The sequence below is a fragment of the Amblyomma maculatum genome, chromosome 7, assembly GCF_055883805.1.
Source record: "Amblyomma maculatum isolate TAMU_Amacu chromosome 7, ASM5588380v1, whole genome shotgun sequence".
NCBI classification, from domain to species: Eukaryota; Metazoa; Arthropoda; class Arachnida; order Ixodida; family Ixodidae; genus Amblyomma; species Amblyomma maculatum.
Genome location: NC_139350.1, coordinates 120,007,863 through 120,029,011, shown reverse-complemented (window position 1 = coordinate 120,029,011; position 21,149 = coordinate 120,007,863). Strand labels below are relative to the sequence as shown.

Sequence of the window (21,149 nt, the reverse complement as noted above, 5' to 3'; positions counted from 1 at the left end):
GAAACAAACCAGAAAAAGCGAATGAAATTATATTTGATTATCCCAGAGCAGGTACTCATATGCTGCTTAATGAACTATATCATTGTTCTCTGTAGCTGTTTTGTTCTTTCTGTTTGTGGGACGTGAATGAAAACTGGTTTCTTGTTGATAACAAATTTACTTTGCTAGAAGATAAGTACGTACAGTGAGGATCTTAGTCTGGGCTAGTTGGTTCACAGTTTTTTACAAATTAACACAGCGTAAAGAAACCAGACACTCCAGAAGAAGACAACACCCAAGACGGGACAGGCTCCCATCCCATTTTGTGTGTTGTCTTCTCTAGTGTTCGGTTTCTTTGTGCTGTGTTTATTTGTAAATAAGTATGTACCTAGTCACCATCATCACATCTGCAGAGAGCACATGGTTCACAAGGAGCGTCAAAAGATGTATAAACAAAAAGAAAAGGTTGTACATGAAAGCTAAAAAAATCAGCATCTGGGTGCAATTGGGATCAATACCGCACACATGCGCAGCTGTGCAAAACTGAAATTGAAATAGCAAATGACAAGTTTTATGACAGTGACATTTCATATCTGTTAAGAACAATCCTCAAAAATCTTGGCACACTGTTAATCCAAAGTATGGTTCAAACTAGTCAGTGCCAATAACTAAAGAAAGAAAGCTCCTTACTTCCCCTGAAATAGCACCAATTTTCCTGCTCAGTGCTCACTGATGAGAACCCTTTACCTACTGACCTGTTAGTCCCAAAGCTGCGCGAAACCATGCTCGACATACTGTCATGTCAGAAAGTGTGTCCTCTGCCATAGACCGTCTCCCTGCTAGCTCTGCACCCGGCCTTGATGGGATATGTCCTAAATTACTCAAAGTAGCAAAGCCTGCAGTATGCCCCATCTTAGCTGCTGTTTTTCAACAATGCATTGATGGTTGTGTCCCAAACAACTGGACAAGTGCGCGTGTCATACCCGTTTTCAAATCTGGCAATGCCTCTCAGCCATGAAATTACAGACCAATTTGTTTAACCAACATAAGCTGTAAATTGCTAGAGCAAGTAATCTCCTCTGCCATATCATGGGTCATCTGGTGAAGCATAATTTCTTTTTTTCCAATCAGCACGGCTTCCTACTTAGTAGAACTTGTGAAACACAAGTGTTTGAATTCATTACTGACCTTCATCATGCTGTTCTTGCTCACTCTAAAATAGACGCCGTATTTATCATCATCATCATCAGCCTGACTATACCCACTGCAGGGCGAAGGCCTCTCCCATATTTCTCCACTTAACCCGGTTCTGTGTTAGCTGCATCCACATGACCCCTGCGAACTTCTTGACCTCATCCGTCCACCTAACTTTCTGCCACCCCCTGTTACACTTTCCTTCCCTTGGAATCCAGTTTGTTACCCTATGCGACCATCGGTTATCCTCTCTTCGCACTACATGTCCTGCCCATGCCCATTTCTTCTTAATTTCCACTAGAATGTCGGTAACTTGTGTTATTTCTCTGACCCACTCTGCATGTTTCCTATCTCTTAATGTTACCCCAACCATTTTTCGTTCCATAGCCCTCTGGGTTGTCCTCAACTTAAGTAGAACTCTTGTGGTTAGCCTCCACGTTTCAGCCCCATAGGTGAGTACAGGTAAGATGCAACTGTTGTATACTTTCCTCTTGAGCGATACCGGTAAGCTGCTAGTCATAACCTGCGAGTGCTTGCCAAATGCGCTCCATCCCAATCTTATTCTTTTTGTTATTTCCTTTTCATGGTCCAGATCTGCGGTTACTATCTGTCCTAAGGAGACATATTCGCCTACTACTTCCAGTACTTCGCTACCTAATGTAAGCTGCTGCTCCTTGCCGAGGCTGTTGAACATTACCTTAGTCTTCTGCATATTGATTTTCAAGCCTACCTTTCTACTTTTCTTGTCTAGGTCATCAATCATTATTTGCGGTTCATCCCCCGAGTTGCTTAGCAAGGCAATGTCATCAGCAAATCGCAGATTACTAAGGTATTCTCCATCTACCCTTATCCCTAACTGCTCCCATTCCAAGTCTCTGAAAACTTATTTATAGGCCGTATTTATAGGTTTCGCCAAAGCAATCGACAAAGTCCCACACATTTGTCTAATAAAAAAGCTTGAGAATTTAAACATAAATTTTGAGGTTATTTCTTGTATAAGGAGTTTTTTGGCTAATCGCTATCAATTGGTTTTTGTTTATAGCCATTCTTCGTCCCACTCCCCCTTAAATCTGGAGTGCCACAAGGGCCTTTGCTCAGACCTATCTTGTTCTTAGTTTATATTAATGACATCAGTAATAACCTACATTTCAGGGTCAGATTATTAGCGGATGATTGCATGATATACAGAAAGATCAGTGATCTTTCAGGCTGTACTCATCTGCAATCAGACCTTAATAAGATTAGCAATTGATGCACACAATGGCAAATGGAAATTAACACTCCAAAAATGAAACTTGTTAGATTTAGCACAACTTCTAGCACCGAACCATCTCATTACACTTTGAACAATGTGCATATTGAATCGGTACTCATCATAATGTATTTAGGTGTGCATTTAGCATCAGACGTTTCATTGAATTGTCACATAGATACGGTTATCAACAAGGCTTCCAAAACACTTGGCTTCCTCAGGCACAACCTGCGTTAAGTTAGCTTAGACACAAAGCTATTAGCATACACTACATTAGTGCGCTCCAAATTGAATTACGCCTCTTTGATTTGGAAACCCCATCAAGCATACCTAGTAACAAAATTGGAGTCTCTGCAAAATAAAGCCGCCCGTTTCCGGACTAAAAACTATTTGTGATCAACAAGTGTAACTCAAATAAAAACAGCCCTCAGCTTACCTCTTCTTGAAAGAGGAAGAATGTTTTTCGTACTGTCCTTCTACAAATTATATTATAGTCATTCTTTTGCATCGCCCCATCACATATTCTCACACATTGACCACCAACTGAAAGGGGAACCTATCTTTGCTTGAACTAATCTTTTCTTTCATTTGCCTCTCCTCCTCGCCCTCTGTCAATGGAATCTACTTTCTGGCACCATTGCATCTTTCAATGATTACGAAATGTTTGTAACCAGTCTAAACAGTCATTTCGAGCTGTAACTTTCATCCTTGGATTTATTTTGTATTCCTGTTGAACTGCTGCTCTCCAAGAAACAGGAATATTTGGTGCCATTGTCTTTATATCTTTTAGTGTTTGAAGGACTAGCTTTTCAACATTGTGTTCCTGGCTAACGACTATATACTTGTTGAATTTTTGATGCATTGTTTTTACTATTGTCCCACCTTCCCCGCCCCCAAGCAATGCCCACTAGGGTCTTTAGCATATTTTAATAAAATAACAAAAAATATGCCTTTCAGTTGCTTTGAGAGCATAGTGTCTCAAAAGGGTCTCCATAAATTTCTTGGCTACTAGCTCCAGGAGTCTGTTGCAGTGGTCGATGTCCGTGCTATGCGCACAGCTCAGGATGGGCAGTTTCTGCAGCACTTCAACACTCCTGTGTACACATAATCCCAGTGGCTTCACAAGGGATGTGCAGCAGCACGTGGTCGACAAACGTTGTCGACAAACCTCTGAAGACGTGTGAAAAGCTTGAGATGTTCCTGACTTGGGTTAGAGAAGGCCATTGCGACCTTGTTGGGCTATGAGTCTGAGGAGGGGAGTGTTGGCTCGATGTCTGCAGCAGTGTTGCACAGTCATCGCACGGAATCTTGTTGCTGGCAGCCTTCATAACAAATCTTCCAACAATGGCCACGCTGGCAACGTCAGGATTTAAGTGTGAGGTCTTTCTGATAGATCTCGCTCTACTGAGTTGAAAGCAGCTGTTGGATGCAAAGGAACTTGAGCTTTGTACTGTGGCATCACTAGGGCCAGCAGCACCCCCCCCCCCTTCCCCTCTGGCACCAAGTAACCAATGCATTTGTTCTCATGGCTCAGTTAAACCAGGGGGAGGGGGGAGGAGGTTTGGTTGGGGGGGTTCTGCTAACCCCACAACCTGGTGCAAGTGGAAGCATTTTTTTTTTATTTAAGATGTCCGCATAACGAACGTACCCCAGCAAAACATCTCTTATGTGCTGTTTGTAACATATAAATATAAATGTAAATATGTAAGAACGTAGTTACATATTTAGTTCTGTAACAACAAGCTGAAAAAGGAGGGCAGGTTATATTTTTCTTTTTAGAAAGAAGAAAGGTGCACTTATGAAGGCGTATAGAGCAACTGGTTTTCGACAGATGAATTTCTGGATCGCACATAGAGGGGCACGTACAATAACCCACGAGAAATACAAACTTTGAGTGTCTAGAAGCATTGTACCGATGTGCACAGAAATAAATAAATGGAAGTCAGTGGCAGATGCCACCAGGTATATATAGCGTGGTGGCAATGTGGGCTATTTCGTATGCGTGTGACATAGTGGAATCACCAAAAACAGCAACAACTAGTCGATGTTTTGTTTTGTGGTCGCCGTTCTCGCTCGTTCCACAAACTACTTGAAGTTTTGAGCATGCACAAAGCAACTTGCATCCTCAGGGATGACAAAAAATTATTGCACAGTGAATCAAACAATGCTAGACCATGTGTTCACGTTCACAAGGATATATATAGAAGTGGCAGTCGAGAACTAAACAGGCTAATAGTCAAACAACTACTCGGACACAGAAAAGAACGGAAGGGACGATACAAACAAGCAGTCAGCCAAGGCCTTCAATGGCCACACTGCAAATTACGCAGCTTGTAAAAACTAAAAGCGCATAATTAAGTCTGCCTCTCACATGAAATAAGCATGCTCTCTCAAGGTATTCATTAAGCAGTAAAGAAACAGCTGCTGTGCACAAAGTGGGAGCGTACCTTTGTTATGCACGACCGTCATGTATGGTGCGAGGTGCACATATTGAGGCCCGTGAACGAAAGTAAACCACTTATGTTAACTGTGTCGGTCTGTCACCATAATAGTCCAAACAAGACAATAAGCGTGCGATAAGATTTGAGTCCTGGCAAGGGCTGCCAAACTGCATCAGCTCCTTGTTGAGCGCTGCTGGCTGATTCTAGAGGATGTTCAAAAATGAAAGCCACCCTGAAATATCGAAGCTAGAACTCCTCTTCATGCATGCATTGCTATTAAGAGGGTGGTCGTGTTAAGCACAGTCTCATAATGGGGTTCACAGAGATACGCTCCTGCAGCCAACCCATTCCCCAAACCCGTTCAGTGCTTTCAATCAATCAATTAGAGCCATGCTTAGCCTTTCACCGTCCACAAACTGTGGCAGACATATATCGGGTCTTGAATATTTGGGGGCTGGGTTTTAAAAAAATCCTATGCAAAATCTACAACCCCATTCGAGCTGAAATTACGTTCACAAAGTAGCAAAATATGGTCTACGTTATCTGATAAGTGATTGAACATCGGTACTTGCCTAGATTTTCCGGAATCGACGGAATATTGCTCTCGGCGGCGTGCACAAATTTCGCAGAAGCGAGTCGAGAAGCTGCGGTGACATGGTGCGCCATCTGTCGAGCGGCGAGGTAACCGCCATCTCCGGCAAGGCCATTGGTGCCGTTGGCGCGCTTGCTTCGAAGGTGCAGATCGTCTGCTCGTTTAAAGTAATACCACAAGGAAGAGTCACCGCTTCTCTTACTAAAAACAGTAGTGGAAATGCTACATCAGCAGCATTAGAAACAAAAATAAATATTAACTCGTCGCTTGCTCTTCCGCTACGATTCCGGTGCCGTCTGCTTTTGACTGTTGGTCTGTTCTGACGACTCTTGCTCTGTTCTGATCCCGAGGAAAGATCGAAATTTTTTGTGTGTTCGCCCTATAATGCATTGTGTGCTGCAGTGATATGCGTTCATTTTCAGCGATAGAAAAGGCGGCAGCTGTGTCATGGCTTGTTGAATCCGGGTCAGTTCACTGCGTACGCACGAAATTCAAGGTAAAATTTCGCCGTCGTCCTCCTTGTGAAAGGTCACTGCTAAGATGGAAGAAAATGTTCGAAGAAAGAGGCTGTCTTAAAAAGAAAGAAAGAAGTGATAAAGGGGGAACACATCGCAGTATTGCTGATGCCCTTGAGGGTGCATTTTCGTCGGACCCTCAGATGTCCTGTACGCGCGCTGCGCTGTTGTTCGGAGTGAGCCCGTCAACGGTAAGTCGCGCGATGAAACGCAAGGGCTTCTATCCGTACAAGATGCAAACTGTACAAGCGCTTTCAGAAGACGACAGAGACCGTCGGCTTCAATTCTGCCACTCGGAACAACGAAGGATAACTCAAGACCGGGGACATCTGAACTTTTTATTATTCACTGATGAATCCATTTTTCACCTGGATGGAAAAATCAACAAGCAGAACACTCGGTTTTGGGCAAAAGACAATCCTCGTTTTTATTCCACAAACGACAAGACCCCACATATCATGGTTTGGTGTGGATTGTGGCGCGAGGGGCTCGTTGGGCCTTTTTATTTTGAGGACAACGTGACTGCCGAATCATATTTGGAAATGCTGCAGCAGAAGATTCTGCCAGAGTTGGAAGCAACACATATGCAGAAAGAAATCTGCATATTTCAGCAGGACGGAGCTCCTGCTCATTACGCCAGAAGTGTCCGCAACTGGCTGGATGCAACATTTCCAAACATGTGGATGGGTCGAGGCTCGTCCAACATGCCATGGCCGCCCCGTTCACCTGACCTAACTCCATGCGATTTTTTTTTTATGGGGCTATCTAAAAAGCCGCGTGTACCGCCGAGGCCGACTTCACAGTTGTTCAGAGCTGAAGCAGCAAATTGAGGCTGCTTGTGCAGACATCACGGAGCGAATGAGGGCATCTGTCTTCAAAGAATATGAAGAAAGATTGCAAAGATGTATTGACGCCGCCGGAGGACATTTTGATGTATAAATCACAGCAAGCACTTCGACGTGAACGCCTGAGTACTGTTCGATGTAAGTGCGTGTTACAGTCTCGGGTGTTTTCACTACGATCTCTTTCATATCCCATGAGCAGCTTGCGGACGTTGAACCACAGAAAATGATCAGCCAGATTGGACCAGATATTGACGGCACCGGAATCGTAGCGGAAGAGCAAGCGACGAGTTAATATTTATTTTTGTTTCTAATGCTGCTGATGTAGCATTTCCACTACTGTTTTTAGTAAGAGAAGCGGTGACTCTTCCTTGTGGTATTACTTTAAACGAGCAGACGATCTGCACCTTCGAAGCAAGCGCGCCAACGGCACCAATGGCCTTGCCGGAGATGGCGGTTAACTCGCCGCTCGACAGATGGCGCACCATGTCACCGAAGCTTCTCGACTCGCTTCTGCGAAATTTGTGCACGCCGCCGAGAGCAATATTCCGTCCATTCCGGAAAATCTAGGCAAGTACCGATGTTCAATCACTTATCAGATAACGTAGACCATATTTTGCTACTTTGTGAACGTAATTTCAGCTCGAATGGGGTTGTAGATTTTGCATAGGATTTTTTTAAAACCCAGCCCCCAAATATTCAAAACCCGATACAGGTGAAATCCTTTTACTTGGCACTTTATGTTTCATTTCCGACATCTCCACTCTGCCAACATGGTTCGAGTTGTATCTTGCATCCAGACCGAAAAGTGGCCAATAAGTATGTCTACCATACCAGCAGAATACACCGTATTTTCGTTAATAAAGGTACCCCCCCCCCCCCCTTTTTTTATTTTAGGTTTTTTTTTTTTGTTTGTTTGTTTGTTTGTTTTTTTTTTTCAAGCACATTTGCGCACTTTGTTGTCGAACCAGAGCTGTCAGAATCCCTGTGTGGCGCAGCGTTCGTAGGGTATCTCCATCTTCATGCGTTGTAGACTCTAGATGACAGATGGTGATAGAGAACACCGAAAATCGATAACTCTCTCAGTGTATTGTCACGTGGACCTAGTATCAGCAGCACTTGGCAGGTTTCACGGGCATCGCGGACTTGAGCTGCTTAGTTTGGTGTCAGTTGGTTGAGAGCCATAATGGAAGTCGGATTCAGTTCGTAGAGGGCTACGTACAGCTTGGAAGTCAAACTGTAATGACGTTTGCTGAAGATGTTTTCCAACTTTGTCATATACTGTCAAACCTCGATATAACGAAGTCCTACTTGCAGCTGAAACGCGCAAATTTTTGCCTGTTCGCAGAGTAATTTCACACGTACAGGGTTGCTGAGAAGTTTCGGGGTCACAGGGTCTGATTTTGGAGTAGTATAGTCGACCACTTTCAGCATCTATGAAGCTATGAAGACTGTCAAGGGGGAAGCGAAGATTTTGGTCATCAGGAATGTCTTGATTTTTTTGCAGCAAGGCTCAAAAGAAGGCCCTATGGCCTGAGGAACTCTCACGGACTCTTTATATATGGGCAGAACCTTGCCATAATCCTCAGGGATACATTTCGCTTGCAGCCAAGTGAGATTTATAAGAGATATTTTTATAAGAGAGAATTTCTCTGCCTAGATCAATAGTATAAGAATCTTATGAAAACTGCAAGAGAAAGATTCCATGATTTTGCACTTTTTATAGACCTTCTGGAACCACCGTTCAGCATGCAATAAATGATAAAAAAATGCCACTGGCATGCTGTTAACATTCTGGTACATTTTGGTATAAACTTTCTAGAAAACATAGTAGTTGGTGGAAGCTGCTTGGAGTTGAAAAAAAAAGGGGCAAATCCTCACAATTGAAAGAACTTGCATCAATTGCATAGCACTTCTTGTTAACACTGAGCAAGCGCTTCCTACCGTGCACACATCAAGAAGGAAGGGTATGTGCCTGACTTTACAATCTGTATTACGTATTCATTTGCAAGGTTGACTTGGGGCCATCACTGGTGGGTTGGGAAGGTTCTGCTTCACCTTACAGGGAGTATTTTAGTCATATTCCTCAAAGCTTGCTCTGCTCTTCCACCACTTCATCTTACTTAAGAAGAGGCTCAGATCACTCCCTCTTAGATGCCCATATTCACTCTACACTGGTAGCCCTCTAATGGACAGTTTATTGACAGTTGAGGTCTCCAAGAGAAGTGTCATTGTACCTGTGTTACCCAACTTCTTTCAGGATAATGAAACACTTCAAAGCAACCATTCCCTGTGTAGATTGGAGGTATCCAGTGAGAACTAAACAGCATGCCAAGAACTGTGAATAAAATCACTGGAGTCCAAAAGAAATTACAGACTGGCCTAGTATGATTTGCCAAACCTTACAACATAGGTACTATATAGGACTGCAGTGAGTGTTTCTCAATGACCAATTCAGAAATATTATCAGTTGTGCCACCTTCCAGTTGAAGGCCATGGCTCTTAAAAAAGGATGTTTTGCTGAAAATGTTGAAACAGAGCTGCAATTGTTTTAGATTTCCTATGCTTTTTATTGAATCCTGGAAAGCATTTCGCGAAAGAGGTAGTCGTAGTTATTTTATTATTCACTCATTCTTGCTCCTGTGACTGCCAGGTTCTGCGTTATGTCATCTTGGAAGCAAGTGAGGGCCAAGTGGCGGGGCACAGGTGACTTGGAAAAGGCCACTCTGCTCACTCTGGTTGTGCGCTTCTGTGATCACCCTTGCTGGGGACAGGTAAGTCCCCTTGACCGATACCATTGGACTGGCTGAAATAAAAGCACTCAATGAGAACCAGGTCCAGGATACATATTCACCTTTTACTGCCTTTTGTACTTTTGTTAACATTTTTCAGTTTATACATACATGCTAATGTTTAGAGTTTCAGAGGTTTTCATTTATAAGTGTGCTGTTCATATGTGTATAATGGGGTCTTTTGCAGTGACCGTCTTAGCCACAAGTTCATGTGAAAGCTGTAGGTAAGATATGGCTATAAAAACTAGAGGTATGCAATGACAGGCTGTAGGTAGCTCACTATAGATAAATGTTCTGAATGTTGTGTCCTCAACCGCACTGTAGATATATGCGGCATATGCCTCAGGTCACAAGCAATATATAGAGCTTTACCTTGCCATACGGTAGTCCTCACTTTGGGGTGCCAAAAAGATATCCTCTGCAACATCTGCCTGCTAAACCTTGGGAATACAAAACCTTGTTTTCAATGTGTCACCTATGGGCCGCAATCTGTTTCGAGGTTAGTTTTGAAAGTGTTAATACTATTTTTGTGTGGTTCAAAAACTGGCTTTGTGTAATACAAAAGTTGTGGGATGCAAAGTCTTGTCGCAAAACTCAATATCTGCTGATATTATCTTTCAGTTGTGATTCGGTGAAACATTTCATAAGTCAGGCACGTTGATTACGTGTTTTTTTTTCTTTGGAAGTGGTAGTATTACGATGACGCTTTATCAACGCTAAATAGGAGGCATTTGCAACAGAAGCAGAAATGTCAGTGCTAAGGTTTGCATCAGCAGTTTCAGGATTGGCAGAAACATGGCTAATGCAGGATGAACTCCTTTAGGGTAAATTTCTGAAAGTGTTTTAGCAGACCTTCATTAATGGCTAGGAGACCTTCATTTCGTGTTAGCATATACTGTGTGGTGTTAAATTTATGCGAAAGGAGCTTGCTCACTCTCAAGCATTTCTTTTTGTTTCGTCAGTGTTGGCCAATAAGTCCATGCTGAGAATGGCTGGTTTAATGCGTGGCTCCTATTTGCAAAATGCCGGTGGCACATGCAGTTCTGAGGTCAAGCTGCGTGCTCTTGCATTTGTCTGGTGAAAGAAAAACCAGTGGGAAAAATTACGGAAGTCAAAAGCAGGTGCTGCAAGAGTTTTCTTTTTCCATTATTCTTCTTTGAACACAGGTTGCTCTAGATGGTGCGAATTTGCACTTGCTGAGTGTACGCTGGCTGCGTTCGAACGTGAACCTTTGTGAGTGAGCGGCCAACTCTGTTCAACTATTTTGTCGCTGAGACCGTCCAATTTGGCTAGGAGGACACCACGATGGTGGACGTAGTCCAGGCAGCCAAACTTGTGCGCGTGCATAACTTCATCATCAGCCTTCCCAAGGTAAATTTCATCCTTCACTTGCAAAGTGCATGCTCCCTTAAAATTGTCACATGATGGTGGCAGTGCCGAATCCAACCGAAGAGACTCACAAGCTTTTTATTGGGCTGACCTGCACCCACAAAGGAGCTGAGCAACTCGGTGGGGGTGGTGGCAACAAGCGCGCTTGGTGATCGCAACATTAAATGCATGTTGCACTCATCAGCGCTCAATTTAAAGTCAGCAAGAAAACATCTGGATAAATCCAACAAAGGCGACTACAACCTGGAACAATGTGGAAGAAGATGCGAGTGGGTGCAATCTTTCAAGATAAATCTCTGCTTATATTGAGCAAGAAAGAAAATGATGAAGCCATGTCCAGTGGCTTTGAGCATGCACAAACAGAACATGTTCACGGCATTGCCTTGGTCAGTGGTTCTCAGCCATGCATGTGTCAGGGACTCCTTGTAGACAGTGGAAGTGGTGGCAGGCCTCTTGAGACCACAGTGTTGGGGGTAGGGGGTGATATTATGTGCGGACTGCTTTCGCAGTTTCTGGAGCAGGTTGCGGAATTGGGATTGAGCCATGACTAAATTGGCCTCTAAATAAAAAGCGTGCACTTAATAAGCCATCATGCTATGGCCTGGAGAGGACATGGTGAGGAGGTGACTTGTTGACACTAGTATGCATAACGCTGAAAGCAGTATGCACGCCACTAGAACAGTTTCGACTCTTGCCAACACTACACCTCTCGCTCATCGCACACCTCAAGGTGCTTTATGTTGCAACCTCGTCCAGCAGTACAGCCAGAGCTCGAGTTTGAACAATGCCAGCTTCAACACTCTCACTCACCTTCTCTCTCGCATGTGCCTCTCCATTTCCGCACTGCTTTCGTGTTTCTTTATCTGTAACGAACTAAAGTGAGCATTGTGTTGCATCATATATTGGTTCTAAACATTTATTTCTTGTTTTATGCAAATTGTATGAAATTATGTGGCTTCTTGTTCTTGAACACTTTAGGTCTAGGTTTATTTCAGTGCCCGAGAATGCATGTCCAGCATGTGTGACATGCTTTGTTTCAGAGCTTTAAACATGGCTCTACATTTGTGGTAAAAGAACAGCACTGAGTTCATTTTAGGTGTCTGTCAGTCATCCGCGGCCTTTTCATCTTGGAGGGCATGTGGCAGCTGTGGTCTGCATATGTGAAGTTAATAACATGCTCATTCAAGGACAGTTTGCAGGCCATCAAGGAAGTGTGCAAGGCATTGAGGTTCGGAAGTACTGGAAAAAAAAAAAGAAAAGAGAACAGTGACTTACTAGTCACATCAGCATCAGTAGATAAAGAAAAGTTATGGCTGGTAGGAATGGGGATTACCGGAATCTTAAACTGAAATTGGTAGAACTACAGGCAGAAAATGGGAGAAAATGCAAAAGAAAATTCTACACCGGCAGGTGTTACGTGATTTGCATAGGATAGGAAGGTAGCTGTTGTACACAGTCGGTAACTCACCTCTGAGGTGGTGCACATAGTGCTTACTTTTCACACGATTACAAGGGGTCTGATGTAATTGTTGTGTTTCCTCTTCATTATCAGGGTTATGACAGTGAGGGTGGTGAGCAAGGCTGCCAGCCAAGCAAAGGACAACTCTAGCACATAGCAATTGCCCGTGCAGTGGTGGAGGCTCCCAAAGTTCTGCTTCTGGACAATGCAACGGATGCGCTGGATGCTGCCTCTAAAGTCTCTTTTTTGAAGGACTCTTGTCGAAGTGAAAACTGCATTTATTTAATTGTTGCAGGCAGTTGTCACAACCATTACACGTTTCTTGTTTTGCAGTCACTCACCTTTCTACCTGACGTCTGTGATGTACTGAAATGGCTTTTGTGCATTGAAACATGCGATTGTCATAATGTGTGCATTAAGAGTCCCACCTTCCTCCCAGAGATTCATGCTAGTTTATTGACGTCTTACATATGCACGTTCAAATATGGGAGCAATTTGTTCGAGACCCTAAATTACCTAATAATTTATCGCATTTGCACTTGGTACAAATTGGATAAAATAGACTCAATAATTTCAACCCAGAGCTATCAAAAATTTTCTCGACTTATCTGGAGCTTGAACTGGGAAATGCAGTGACGTATTTGATGCTAATAGAATCAAAATTCCAGTTCAATATATTAACTGAATGTTGTCAAGAGTGCACCGTGTTAACAAAGGTTGCGTGGGGGCAGAAAACCCTAAATCAGAGCCTGATAAAGCTAGGAGGACGTACGAGGAGTCAAACGAGACAAGATGTGAAGGTCTTTCAAATATATGCAGCATTAAAAATGTCAGTTTGTCTTCACGTACAACCAGAGACTGACTAATTCACCTCATGCTTTACTGTGAGCACGGGCCCGGGCCGTGTCGAGCTCAGAAGAAGGATAAGTTAGGGGGCCTGGGTCCTTGGACTCAGGTGAGGCTCAGGCCACGAAATGCGGTCCATGCAGTGCTCTACCATGCAGCACCATCGTGGCCTAGGAGTTTGCCTAAAGGTGCTTCTTAAATGCCTGTAGGCATTAGAATGAGAAGCTTGATGTGTTCAATAGAACTGGCTTCAGTAGACTACCATATTATCACTTTCATTTTGGTAGCCTTGTTATCTGTTTTGTTGAGGAACAAATGAGCAAAGCATGGAAGGTGGGAAGTGGCCCTGGTTGAGCACATGGCCTGTGCCAGCTGAGAGCGCAGAAGCCATACTGGCTGCTCAGATAGTATGCATGACATCTCCCCATACTGGCTCTTTTTGCTTTCATGTCTAGGAGAGCTTCTCTGACACTGCTTTTCACAAGTTTAGTACACGGAGCCTTGGTTAATGTTTGAGACGTCAGGCAGACTTCTGCTGACGATGAAAAGACAACAGGGTTTCTAATTACACGCCATCTTTGGCATGTACACATAAATAATATGGATGCTAGAATTGACTTGACAAATGACAGCTGCTGAATGAAAATACTTTTAAAGTTTGACATGCTATTTCTGTTATTCCTGTGCAGTACCTGGATGGTGTGGATGTGCGTGCAGTGAAAGAGGGACACCTGTGCCATTGTGTGCTGGCTGCGACTCTCTCCGATGGACCTCACCCTCGAGGAGAACGTAGTGTACGCTCTCAACCCATCTTCTGGGGTGCCCACCCATGAAGAGCTGGAGGATGCTGCCCGTGCTGCACGATATTGTCAGCCAGCTCTCGTTGGTGCATCCGCCTCAGTGCTGGCTCAAAATGAACCACTCATGGGAGGCTCTTGGTGATGTGCGTTTTTCTGCATGAGACTGCGATGATGGTATGTATGAAAGATGGGAGTGAAGCCTCAGGGGCAGACTAAACATCCGTGCTTGTGCAGAGTGCATGGTTGTGTGCTTGTACAGCAGGTTTAGGAGCAAATGGCAGGGCCTTGTTAATCGCTGTATGGAATGTGTACACGCTCTGCTTGGGTTAGCAAAAATTTAGGCTAACTTGACTACCCAAAATATCAGATTGTGCAGGATGTGGCAGGAATAAGCAAAGGGAGTGATAAACACTTGTGAGGAGGAGTATGCAAGGCAAAAAAATGTATTTTAAGAAATCCCACGCAGTGCCAAGTAAATAGCTTCACTGTTCTAACTTGATCTGCGATAATTGCTCTTTTTTTTCTGCAGGCAGACATTAGCCTGGTGTATGCTAAATGTTGTTCACGGTCATTGTGTCATTCTTCCATATATTTCTTTTGAAAAACGGCGTGTCTATAATTGCATATACAGCGACATTTCGATATGACGCTTATCATAAAGCATATTTGTATTATTTCAGTGCCTCCCTCCACTTCCCTGCTTCCTCTTAAATCAACCCATTGTGATAACTAAGGCATCAGTCCACGTATGTATCAAGGAAAACACTATCGTGCAAAGTTTGTGGTTGTCGATATGGCTAGATGGGCTTAGCTCAGTGCTGTCAAAACTGATGAAATTATTATCATTGTAGAGGCAACACATTTTTGTAAGGCTAATGTGGTAATATTTTTATGTGGGTTTGGATAATAAAAAATCGCAAAAACATGGAAAGCTCACGTGGATAACTAGTTTCCGCTTGCGTAAAGAACCTCTCTCCCTCATTTGTTGTTGAGGATTTGCTTCCTTTTTTTCTATAAATTTTCATAGCAGGTCGCTCAGTTTTCGCACCCTCACTATTGCAGTCTGCAGCGCTGACCTTGATGGCCCACCAAGGTACTATTTTCAGATATACAGTCGAACCTCGATATAACGAAGTCCTAATTGCAGTCGAAATTTTCGTTAAATCACGAATTTTGTTACATCAAGTTTGCCATGCTCTAGCTGCGCAAATAAAGTAAAAAGTTAGTGGAACACTGCTAGTAGATGGGAACTTGTATATTACGAATTCAGGAAATAAGAAATTTTAGCAATAATAGCACTGACAAGGGCACCGGATGTTTTGTACATTAGCAGGATAATGGGTGATAGCAAACGGACATGAACGCATAATTTTTTTCATGCGAGCAAAGAGCGAGCATACCACCAATGCTGGCACGGTAACCTTTACGCGGAATTTGTTTAGGCCTTACATACACGTACCATATTTACACGTAATTAACTTGCCTTCCATTTTTGCCGTCAAAAAATTTTTAAAAAAAATTTGAGAGTTTCAACGCTGCTGAACCGAATGTGGAGCGAAAGCTTTGGCTGCAGGCGACCGAGCGTTGCATCGAACTCAACCAGTGTTCCATTGAACGCATCAAAGTTCACCGGTGTTCTAGGCAGAGTACCCGGGCTTGAACCCGATTACCGGCGGTGTTTTAATGGAGGTAAAACGGAGGAGCGTCCGTGTGCTGTGCAATGTCTGTGCACATTAAAGATCCCCAGGTGGTCGAAATTACTCCGTAGCCCTCCACTTTGGTAGGGTGGCTAGAAGAAGATGTGTGATGAACGAGGCGTGCTTTCCATAGAGAGGGGTGGCCCTCCAAGCGTGACAGCCGCTGGGGCCATACGGAGCGCTACAGTCTGGGGTGCCATCAGCATTCTGGATGAGACTTGAATGCATCTGTGGAACTCCACGTGACAGTAGTGGGGGTGTACCGTCCAAACACACTTGCCGGAGAAAGTGTGACTGATACTGCGCGCCTTTCCTTTCCTGTAAACCAATTATAATTATATGTAGCACTGCAATGAACGCCGATAAGAGGCAAACGATGAGAAGCAAATGACAGGAGAGGAAGGGTAGGCTTTCGCCATTCTCCTCTTAAGAGACACCGCAGAGGAAACGGCTGTGGCCTTGGCGCGCCAGCTGTGCACCGTGTGACGTCACTCCCTCCTGGCGCATGCGCAGCTGGCTAGGCGAAAGCGGCACCTCTGAGTTAGCCATGCAGCGGAGGAGTCGGCGGCGGCCCTGACGCAGCTGTCCAGCTGTGCTCTTTTGACGTCACTCGCCCCTCGCACATGCGCAGTTGGGGTTCTCCGGGGCTCCGCGAAATCACTCAGAATTAACGTAGTGTTGCTTTCGCAACAAAAAGCTCGTCGTTAGCACATTCCTTCCTTGCGTGCCGTTGTAGTGCAGTGTATTTCTTGGCAGGGCACCAAGCTTAGGTGCAGCGAAGACTTCACTGTGTGTGTTTTGTGTGCGTTAGCTCCAGTGATGAGGTGAATGGGCGGCGAACTTGGCAGAGTGCCAGCGGCTTAGACAGGAGTGCAGGTGGTGGTCTGCTCGGCTGGTGTGGTTGCTCAGTGACTCCCATAGATGGGCCTTGTCTTCCCTTTATCACGCAGTGATTGGAGTGGGCGCTGTAGAATGCCATAAAATTATTGGAACATGTGTAGCAGTAAACGCCTTATGAAGCGAACCATGCTAAAAGCTCGCGTCTTGACTGCGGCTGACTGCATGCTTTATTTGATGACTGATGGGTGGAAGGGTGGACAACTGTCGTAAAAAAAGTAGTACAGTAAAACCTCGTTAATTCGAACTTGCAGTTAATTCAAACTGACGCTCGGGTCCCGGCATGGCCTTATGTATTTCAATAGGAGAAAACGCCCGATAATTCGAACATGCCAGTATCCACAAAGGTTAATTCGAACTAGGAGCCCGTGGCTCACACAGCTCCTCGCAGACAGAAGTCGGCCCATACCGTGTACAATGCGCAGAAAGATTACTAAAGACGCAAAAACAAAATCTTTCAAATCTGCCCGCGCGCGCGAGACGAGGTGCGCACTCGACAGTCACAGCAAGCATTCCGGTGGATGCCGTAGCAGGTTTTCGCTGCCGGGTGCCGCCAGGCTCCATCACACCAACGGTCCGGCGCAAGCCGTTGCAGGTTTTGGTTGCACCGCGGTTGCTGGGTGCGCTTTTGACAATCCTTTTTTCTTTTTGTCCTGCGGTCACGTTGTGTGCACAACGCAGTTGTCGGTGTCGTGCATTTGTTCGTGCCGCGGTGGTCCAAGTTTTACCGTTTTCGTTGCCTCGCCGCTTTGCCAGCGACGACTCATCAATTGTGACAGCCATGGCAAACCGCGGTAAATACACGGCAAAGGACCTCAATACGAAAATGGAGATTTTGAGTGAGGTGGAACGTGGTGTGCTATCCAAGACAGATATAGCCAAAAAGTACGACATCAAGAAGAGCACGCTGTCAACGTATCTCAGGAACAAGGAATCGATCAGTGCTGCCTTTCGTAAAGACGTTATGGAGCCCTCTCGCAAAAGGCTACGGACGTCGGCCCATCCCGAAGTGGAGAGTGCCGTAATGGCATGGATAAAAGAAGTTCGCAGCCGGAACATTCCGTTAAGCGGGCCCATAATTGCTGCGAAGGCTGCAGTCTTTGCCAGCCAAATGGGCATCAGCGAGTTCGGCGCGTCGGAAGGCTGGCTGTCGCGTTTCAAGGCGCGTCACGGGCTGACATTTAGAAACGTTTGTGGGGAGTCAGCTGAAGTCGACAAGGAAACGTGTGAACAGTGGGTCTCCAGTGAACTGAAGGAACTCCTCGCTGATTATGCGCTCAGCGATGTATTTAATGCTGACGAGACGGCGCTGTATTTCAAATTGCTCCCCAACAAGACCGTCACTTACAAAGGCGACACTTGTGCTGGCGGAAAGAGAAACAAAGAAAGAAAGCTGTGGCTAAAGGTACGTCCGACGGACCCGGTGCGTTTTTCTTCGAGATACGTCGGATGGATCCGGGAAATATTTTTCAGAGGTACGGCGGACGGACCCGGTCGGTGGGGTTCAAGTTTAACGTCCGACGGACCCTATGCATTTTTATCCGGGATATGCAAGGTAGATGGATGGGGATGGGCCTTTTGGACTTGGGATACGTCGGAAAAGCCGGATGTGTAGATTGTAGTGTTGTAGCAGTTGTAGTGGTTACTTGGTAGCGATAGCCAAATGTAGCCAAGTCGAAGTTGATACGAGGTGTGCGGTGGATCCAAGCATACGTGAAATGTGAAATTACGAAGAACAGTACAGTGGCAAGAATAGTGCCTAGAATGGGTGATAGACTATGTGACGGCATGATGATAGATTTACGTGAGTTGGACAGCGGCAGGGTGGCAAGCACGACCAGAGCGCAAGCGCATGTAATCGCGATGTTGACGGCCAGTCCACGGCCCGTACGCCCGCTCATTTGGTCCTCGTTATCATGTGGATTATCGTGTACGACGGTAGTTATGTAGTTTTGATTCTTCAAAGTTTCCTCACTTCAATCTGCGATGAGATGCGTCGCGTAACGCGTCGCTTTCTGCTCGTATATGTGCTTTGCGGTGCTGCAAGTTCTACATACATATACAAGAGGCGCTGAAAAAGCTGGGTACCGCCGATGTACCTCTAGCCCTAGCGTCGCGTCATCCTGTTGTGCGAATGGAGGTGTAGGCGCCGATTTGTGCTTTCTGTGAGAAGCTATGATGTCCGTGCTACGTCGTAACGAAAGTGCTGTGTGAGACTACGAGAGTGCCGTGATGTGATGCGTGCGCCGATGTCCTGACGAACATCAGCGTGTCCATTTATGATCGCCGATGTTCCGACTGCATGCCAGTGTTTATTAGGTGCAGTGGTAAGTCCAAAAACGTGGCGTAATGAGATTCACACGCGCTGTGCAACAGTCGACGACAATAAGTCATCGACAATTTGTTATCAGACTGCACTACAGAGCTCAAAACCTGGAAAATGTGGTGTTTCTACAAAGTACACGCCTATTGTTTACATTAGTGCGTTTTGAAGCCTCGAAAAAAAAAATTAAATGGCAATACTTTAACCTGGCCTTGCACAAAGTTGTTGGGAATGCACATGATAGTTTTTGCATGTTGGAGTAGACAGAAAAATAAGTGCCCAGCCCACACTGTCGAGATATTATTACAGGTGAAATGGTTCCGGCTTCTGGGAAATATTAGCTGCCTGGCACAGCATCTTCCTAAATGTTCAGGCTTTGTACTAGTGTTGATGGCTACTTTATCATTAATAAAGGAACGAATATGGTTTATGTGTTAATGACTAGTGCTTTTCCACTGTATTATATATTCTTTTTTTTTTTAGTTTTTATCTTAATTTCTTTTGCTTTTTGGTGCTAGACAAATGCAAATAATTCACTTTTAAACTTCTCAGTCCAAAGCTGAACATAAATATCTGCCATGCATGTGACAGCTGGAATGCAGGGCCCGTATTCCGCATTGTTATCGAAGTGTTGCTATCTCACGTGACCTCGAGTCATCTGATTGGTCGAAACCGGAACCGGGCGGTGCCACTACGGAACCGGAAGAGGTAGCAAAATCATGTTCTGGCGTTTCCACCAATCAGGTGACTCGAGGTCAAGGAGATAGCGACGCAAACTCTGAATACGGGCCCTGGAAAGGTTGACGTGTATAGCATGTACTTACACACTGCGACATCTCAGTGACGCATTCAGCTACTTGCCCCAAGGTCGTGATATTTAATCCCAGTGATGGCAGCCGCACTTTGGTGGAGGCTAAAAAAATGTAAACGCATTTGTTTGTAAGCTCGAGTTAACAGCTCCTGCCATGTCGTGTGGCCTCGTGACAATTGGCTCGTGGTCATTTTGGCTTGTGCACAGGGTCTGTCTGTTAATCATGGTGGCTAATATGCATGAAAAAGACATTTTTGCACAAACATTGGTGGCAAATCGTCAAGTGGTGCACTGCAGATTCTGAAATGTATACCTATATGCATGCAAGGGCGGCATCATCACATAGCATAATCAAGAGTTCTGTCGGTGCCTGCAGTTACATGGCACTCCAATGCCCTTTAAAGGACCACCTGAGACAATGGTTGTTGTTACAAGATCTGTTCTAACAGCATGCTGGCATCATTCCACTGAGCGATGGACATATATATGCATACCTTAGATAGCTCATGATAATGGGTCTCGTTTATTGCTATGACTTCCAAGGAGTTCCAAAGGTGCAGCGCACATTTTCTACCGTGTACCGAAGTCAGGCGACGCATGCATATCTCCCGCGCTTGTTTCAAGCTGCGGCCGTTCACTCGGGTCACGCTAACCTCGAGCATGCCGGCGTTTAAACTGCATGTACGCAAACTTCAACGACAAGAAAGAGATGCAGGCTGAGTACTTGTCTAGACTTCCCCTAAATACCAAAAAAAGCATTGCTGTTTGTAAGGAAGTGGATCATTCGCGCTTCTGGCTTTCCGGTTGTGCACTCATGTATTGCGGTGAAGCGGGTCTTCGCCTCGGTGTTCGTCTCGACGAGTCGACGTGCAGCTTGCCGCTGTAGCAGCGTAGGCCTCAAGTAGATTCGGCATGTCTTTTTTCACGGCTCTGAGATAGAATCTAAAGGAAGGATTTAACTAGAAACATCCTATTTCTGTCTGCATATGTGAGCAACGAGCATAATGGCATTTGACATACAGGACGCGTATACACACTTTGTACGGCCGAATGTTCTGCACGGCGAGGTGTGTGTGTTGTGCCGGCGCTCGATCTTCGGAGGTCGTTGCAGGATCTAAGACAGCGTAAATGCTAGGAATAGCTTGCTTGCATTACGGGCAGATCAAGGTTATAGTTTAGTTCGACGCGAAAACTCATGAATGTGCGTGTCTCGGTGCCAGCTGGCGGAGCTGGTGCAATACGTCGCATCGCCTGCAGCTATGTGCGTGACAAGCAATGCTTGCCGCACATAATCCTGAGTGAAGAGCGTGATCTATGTTA

At 45.0% G+C, this 21,149-nt stretch overlaps 1 pseudogene; it reads left to right on the top strand.

The window, feature by feature from the left end:
* The window catches only part of LOC146184563 (phosphatidylcholine translocator ABCB4-like), a 49,154-nt pseudogene extending 35,020 nt beyond the window's left edge, over positions 1 to 14,134 (top strand).
* The last annotated feature ends 7,015 nt before the right edge of the window (positions 14,135 to 21,149 follow it).